Raw genomic sequence first — 7,566 nt, forward strand, 5'->3', positions numbered from 1 at the left:
CAATTCATTTTACTTTGAAATTTGCCCAACAGGTGGTACCGAATAACATCACTACCACAGTATTACTGCAGGTGTGCTGCAAGTATCCTGAGAGATCATTCAGATCATTCTTAATGTTACGGGTCCTCTTATGTAACACAGATTACCACTAATGGAAGTTGTGGTTACACCAGCATGAAAGTACTTAATATTCAATATTTTATATATTCACACATAATTAACGTACTGCGATGAAACCGAACAAAGCTACCTTCTCTCTTTCTTCGGTTTTAAGGGAAGTTCAGGGAATCCTCTAATGACATCCACCAGGATTTCACATGAAAACCAATGAGTCAGATGAAATGGTTTAACCCCAGTGGATACTGGCAGTGAGGAACTGTGACCTCCTGGCCTCTGAGAGTCCACTCTTCATTAATAGTCAGGTAAATATCTGCTCATGACCCAAGGCAGCCACTCACTTCCACCTCAGCTAGAAACCTGGCTTGCCTGTGGCAACAATGAGTCTGTTTGAGTTTGTTTGTTTGCAGTGATGAAGATTTAGACTCTTTTTTTCAGTTGGAAGTTCCTGTCCTGCGGATACTCCTCAGATTCCAAGCCTGCGTCCTTTCTTTGTTCAGCACGTCTGTCTTTCCATCTTTTCTCTTTGTGTTTCTTTTCCCTTTATGATTTGTTTGCTCCATTTTAGGAACAGACTGTTATCATGTAAACTCCTGGCTGTGAAGTTCGATGTGAGAACACATACTAATTCAGTTAGCGTCCTTGCTTCAGGTCGTGTTTTCTGATTTAGAATTCTTTTAAGCTTCTGCATGTTTCAGCAGGTTGCTGCATAGGGCTGTCCTTTCACTGAAAAAAGGTTCCTGGCTTGAATCCTGGCTCGAGTGTTTCTATGTAGAGTTCTCCATGTGCCTGTATGGGCCTCCTGACACAGTCTGTTTACATACATTGTAAATTGACCGTGGATGTGAGGTAGATGCAATGTAGAGAATAAACTGCTATGTGAATACAGACTATAGTTATAGGTCTAAAGTGCTTTTATGACTAGAAAAGTGCATACACTAGATTTCCTAGTGATGACTTTTCAGTTTTCTCTATCCTGCTATGCTCAACAGTGTCAGTACTCTTTGTAAGTCCAGATAGATACATCCTGGCATCCTTCACTTGGGTCCAAGCCTCTGGGAGTCTGGACCCAAATGGAGTTTTAGGAAGTGTCTTACAACTTAGTTTTTGAGGAAAAAAAACATCCTTTGTTTCCCTCCTGGCTTGTCCACAGCCTCCCTGCCTGCAGGTAAGGACGAGATGCTGTGGCCTGAGAACACAACACTGTGTGTGTGTGTGTGTGTGTGTGTGCGCTTGTGCAGCGGGATCATTTTAAGGAGGTCTCATAAGTCTACCACAAAAGATTTATGGTGTTATGAAACCATAATTCCTGTTTATATTTTGGGAGTAAGAAAAAAAAAAAGACCCCACGAAGACGAACTGCTGCCTGGCTAACTAATGTTATAGCTGTGTTATTTATTTATTTATCTAAACAATCACTTTGCTTCTTTAATGTTTGTTATTTGCATGCCCTCTAAGTACTGTGTTTGTTTGTCTGTGTGCAGTGATGTAGATTGTCCTTTTGAAATAGACAAACTGTGATAGGCTCTGTTGAAAAATGGAGACAGAGATTGACACTTTTTAATACAGACCACAAATATGGGCATTATTCCCATGTAATTAAGTGTAATTTCATTTTAAATTATTTTGCAATTATATCTATCTATAAATACTTAAAGTAGAGTACACTAGAACAAGTCTGGGTTTTACACAAAACAAAGAATTAGTTCTACTATAAGTACATTAAATTCATGCATGAGTAATTTTACATCATGTGTGAGTAAAGTCCTGCACAGCTATAAATTTTACATTAAAGCAGACTAATAATCCTATAAGTAATATAAATAATTGAATTATTTCATTGTAATTTCCTTAATTAAGATACACTGCACTTTTTACATCTTTATTTATTCTATTTTATTTATTTTTACTTACATTAAAATTCCATTGAATTACAGGGGAGTTACAGTACGCTCTCAGCCATGGACCGTACTAACCTGTCCGAGAGCACAAAAAGGAGATTTTTGCAGAACCTTGCATGTGTTGATGATGAATGAACAGAAACAAATCCAACATTATTTACGGACAAGTGAAGAGAACAGCTGTGACAGTGCAGGTGGAGATATTGAAGTTGTCCTGCAGTACAGAACCTGGTGAATGTGCTGTTCTCATTGCTTCACCTCACATAATTGGCTTGCCCTTCCCGACTGTCACGCGACGATCAACGACCTTAATGCTGTTTGATGACACGCTAATCCGGATGACAGTACGAAGCTGCTATATAGGCATCGTCTCCTCACCATGAAGCCATTGGATGCTCGCCCTTTTTCCAGTGAGGAAGGAGACAGTCATGAATTTGATGCAGTGCCAACTTCTGACCTCTCCTATCCGACCAGGGAGACAGGAGAGAACGTGTTACTTTTTTGTGTGCATTAGTGATAACAGTGTGATAAGCTGTGTATTTGTGTGAGTGATATTGGTCATGAATGTGGTTCCAGGCTTAATAGTGAACTCTCGGTGCCTGGATCACGACTCAATCCACTGACTGTAAATCACATTTAGACTCTGAATGCACACATACTAATTCAGTTAACATCACTAGCAAGAGTTCTCTACAGTTTCTGCACAGTTTAACCAAGTAAACAGATGCAGCCACCCAGATTATGTGAGTAAGCAGGTACCAGGCGCCTGAAAAAATTAAAAACAGACGATTCTGAAGAGATTATTGTGACCCATCCATTGCTGATATAAAGAGATTTGGTCTTCTGATATTAACAAAATAAAGGAGTTACTTCAACTCACTAGAGATTTCATTTTAACATCATCATTATTATTATCATTATTATTATCATTATTATTATTATTATTATTATTATTATTATTATTATTATTATTATTATTATTATTATTTCAGTAAATATTTTTATGGAAAAAAACAAACAAACCCTCAAATGGCAAATCTGGTTACTTGGACCCCAGAAAGCAATCAGTTCTGGGCCAATTCTGGATTTCATCCACCAGTGTCATCTGGCAGTTGCACCGATAATCTGTGTGTGTGTTTGTGTGTGTTTGTTTGTGCGTGTCAAAGCTGGTCCACATGTGGAAGTAGTATTCTTATTCGTTTGACTCTCTATTGGCTGTTCTCAGGCTGAGGCTGTATATGCTGTGCTGTGCTTTGTTATTTGGGATCAGTTATATCAGGTTCCTAATGCACTGTGTGTAAAATTCAGAAGCTACAGCGTAACTATGGTGTTAATTGTGAGTCATTGTTCAATTACGTTTTCAAGTTTTGTGTTTCCTTTTAGCTCTTTGGTTTCTACCAACTTGTGAACGAACCAGACAGTTTTAGAAATATACTATTGATTATACTTCATATTTTAAAACAATGCCATGTTGTACCTGTAAGAGTACAGCAGCGGCACCCTCTGAAGTACTGCATACCCGTGAAAGGGAACTTGTTTGTACCATTGTGGTTTGTGGATACAGCTCTTACAGCTCTTCTGACAAATCTGTTCCTCAGTATAATGATGCAAATGTGTTAATCTTTTTCTTTTATTATTCATTTACAACACTTAATCAGAACTCAAAGATTTATTTATCTCAAATCTTAATTACAAGCCAATGACCAAGACGCACGAACTGTTTAAATCCAGAGCCTTCTTATTGTTAAATGACATTGCTAACTTCTGCAACCTCTGCTAACCTTGTCACATTTAAATAAATGCTAATTTGTTAGTATGAATTTAACATTTGATATGATTCCTGCACATAGACTTTCTCCTCTTACTGCACTTAAAATATATAAAATTGTCTAATAATTAGTCCTGGGGGTAGATTTGTGTAACCTGTATACAAAAGTGGATTTTTTATATATTTTTGTCTGTAGCTGTTTTAATAATAATAATAATAATAATAATAATAATAATAATAATAAAGTAAAACAGTAGTACGTTAGTACACTGTAAACCCCAACAGTCTACCTGACTTATAAAGTTTGTGGATATAACAATTAAAATTCCTCACAAAGTTGAAACAACTTAAAACTTTTCTGTTCGGTTAACGATTCAAACAGTTATAATTGTACATGGCTTAGAAGTTAAGAGTAAATACTGCTTTCTTAATTATGATTTTTGAGTAAATGTTTTTTTCCGAGCTCCGCATGTGGACGTCATGACGTCATGACGTCTTCTCTCTAACCTGAACGACGTTGACAGAAAATTCTGTTCAATATGGCTGCCCTTCTCGAGCGACTGGAGAACACATTTGGAGAAACTTGTAAGTAAAACTGAACCTTCGTTATGTTTATTTTTTCCGTAAAAAAGCAAGTATATTAATATGTTGCAGCCAATAACTTGTTTTCGAATGCGCTGTTGTGTTAAAAAGCACAGACCCAGGTGGTGAATAGTTGTTCGCGGTTGTTCGCGCTCTTTTTCAAACATAGATTATGTCGTCAGTTTTACAGTTTTAACCGATTAAAACACAGTTTTACGAAGAATCACACATAAAGAAAGGGTCTTAGTGATATTTTAACGACCCCTTGCCAACGCAAGAAAGTTGGCGTTTTTACAACAGCAGCCTCATTGTTCGGCAGGTTTTTTTTTTTTCTTCTCATTAGCATCATTCAAAAGTGACTTAGCTAGCAGTGGCAACTTCTATCTAAAACAATTGAAATATAGCAAGGTGTTGTATATTTAGTGTGCTGATAAGGTTTTCAATATTTTTATTTTTTCTTCCAAGGCTGAAGGCCAAAGACAAAAAGACAGAAGAAAAAAATATTCAGACTGCAATTAATTTCAGGTGGAGACAGTAAACACAGGTGAGTTGAAAGATCTATTGAAGAAACCATTCATTAAGTCCCTTAAGGTGAAGATTTCATATATTGATAATGATAAAATTAACACAAATTAAAAGTTTCACTGATAAACACACAATTTTTCCTTGCTTTGAACCCCATGTTCTATATAGATCACAGCTCTGATCTGGAGAACACTATTTTAAAATACTGTGTAGGGTTTTTGTCAAATGATTAAGAAACATACTCTCTGTCACAAGAGACAGAAAGGTTGTATCTTAAAAGAAAAGTCTCCAAAATTTAGTAGAGTCTGATGTCATGCAGTTTCATAAACATGTATTCTCCCCAAAGAATGACACCTGAAAACTTTGCGTTAAATGAACTTTTCTTTTCCCTTTTTAGGAGGCGCCTGATATCAACGTGAAACGCACTGCAGTACTTCGTGCCCTTCCTGTATACCTGCGGGAGGAGGACCCAGAATTCTTTTAGACATGTAATGTAAGTGTATTTTTGCATTACTTAAATTCTGCCAGTAAGATAAAATGCTATGGATTTTTTTAAATACAATTTAATACCCTAGCAGCTACCAAATTGTACAAACAAAATACCCTCTCTGTAGAAAACCCACACACACACAGGTCAGGAGCAGGGCACAGGCGTATCACAGCACTATGGCTATGCTGCAGGTGGCCCAAAAACCAGGCTGAAGTCAAGATTTAGTTTCTTTTTGAGATAAAGTCATGAAATAAAAAAATTACTTTTTTTTTTAGAAAAATAATAAAAATACAAATTATGTAATGCAAGAAGCTAACACGTTAATGTACATTTTTCAAAAAAAGTAGAGTACCCTAACTCGTTACAAAGTAACCCACTACACTGCTGAATGTTTTGCTAGATTACAGGTCATGCTTGTCACATTCTCTCAAACCAACCTTACTTATTTAATTGGGGCGATCGTGGCTCAAGAGTTGGGAGTTCGCCTTGTAATCGGAAGGTTGCCGGTTCGAGCCCCGGCTCCGACAGTCTCGGTCGTTGTGTGCTTGGGCAAGACACTTCACCCGTTGCCTACTGGTGGTGGTCAGAGGGCCCGCTGGTGCCAGTGTCCGGCAGCCTCGCCTCTGTCAGTGCGCCCCAGGGTGGCTGTGGCTACAATGTAGCTGCCATCACCAGTGTGTGAATGTCTGGATGACTGAATGTGTAAAGCGCTATACAAATACAGGCCATTTACCATTGATACTGTGTCTATTCCAGGCGGACGCATTGGATGAGTCGACCCTCATTGACACTCCAGTTGCCCTTCTCACAGTGGTTACCGACGGCGCTTCCCAGTCCAGTCCATTTTACTTCCTCAAGCATGGCTGTTTTGGTGAAAGGCGACTAGGTGATGCGTGATATTCCCAGATTTGCAAATGCATTTGCTTTATTGTTTGGCTTGATCTATGCTCTGCATTTAGACTACCCCAGGAAGCTGGTTCACACATTTGCCTTAGTCCAAAATATCTTCATGGGGCTTGATGACGGCAAACCCCTGAAACCCCTGCCTACATGCTCTTAAGGAATATAAGGCAATGTTTGTTAGGACACGCACTCTGTTACTGAGCACTTTGTTTGAAGCACTTTAAGCACTTTAAGTTTACTACAGGCTTTGGGTGGATTTAACTCCATCAGTTTACCTAATTTTCCTATACTTGACTGCCTTATCTGGTTATTTGGAAGCTGATCGTCTTTGTACCCATTTTAAAAAATTGTTTTTCATTTCTATTTAAAAAAAAGTGATTAGTATTTGACTTTTTGTTTTGCATTTTTGTGTATTTTGAGAAAGATGCAATTAGGACTGATGTCGTCCTTTGTGAGTTTATAAAAAGATAAATGTTCTACACAGAATTTATAATGCTCACTTTATGGTGCCGATGTCCATGTTAGTTGTTTTATAAAAACATTTGTGATGTTTTTAAATTTTCATGAAAAAATGTTAAATAAACAAAATGTAAAGTAACTGAATTTCCGTACTTTTTTTTTTTAGTAGTCTACACTCACAACATATCTTTTAATTAATAATCAGATAATTTGAGTTTAGGTTGTAATATAATTGCATTGTGTTGCATCAAAATAATAAACTACAAGAAACACAAAAATATTGAAATTAAAGTATACAGTCTTTGAGTAAAGCTCAATTAATAAAATAGAAAATATAATTTAAAATTTTTAGGTTAACAATAAATACAAATTTTGAGTACCCCATACTTAGAAGATATGAGTTTTTGTACTTAAATCTTTTGAGGTAATCAGTTTCCACAAAAGTTTTAAGTTCAGTCAACTTGTTCGGGTTTACAGTGTAGTATTAGTATCACCACCCTTTCAATAACACGACGAGCCTTTTAATCAATGTGTTGTGTTTTCTGCTGTAAAGTATTTCCAATCAACAGATTAAGACTATCAAGGCAGTGCTTTTCACACAAGGTTGCCTCTGTTGTACGAGATCAGTGCCTCAGGACCTGCTCGTTACTTCTCATTAAATGTTTGTATGTGTGCGTTTGTGTGAGTGCCTCTTAGTTTGTTACTCCACCGGAGCCCAAAGGCACATATCTGGCCAGGTGTGTTTTATATAAGTTTATATTATAAGCTTAGGTTTGTGTGTGTGTGTGTGTGTGTCACCCTCTTCAACTGTACTGGCTGTA

The 7,566-nt window shown here is 37.2% G+C and overlaps 1 long non-coding RNA gene across 1 annotated transcript; it reads left to right on the top strand.

The window, feature by feature from the left end:
* The first annotated feature begins 4,207 nt into the window (after window positions 1–4,207).
* Window positions 4,208–6,880, top strand: LOC146566261 (uncharacterized). Its single transcript, XR_014894030.1, has 4 exons — window positions 4,208–4,371; window positions 4,834–4,912; window positions 5,291–5,386; window positions 6,140–6,880. It is a non-coding gene; the product is annotated as an uncharacterized LOC146566261 (long non-coding RNA).
* Window positions 6,881–7,566: the final 686 nt, after the last annotated feature.

The sequence above is a fragment of the Mchenga conophoros genome, linkage group LG10 (assembly GCF_057382185.1).
Source record: "Mchenga conophoros isolate Kocher_MC1m ecotype Shallow Benthic linkage group LG10, M_conophoros_male_GT1.1, whole genome shotgun sequence".
In the NCBI taxonomy this organism is placed as follows: domain Eukaryota; kingdom Metazoa; phylum Chordata; class Actinopteri; order Cichliformes; family Cichlidae; genus Mchenga; species Mchenga conophoros.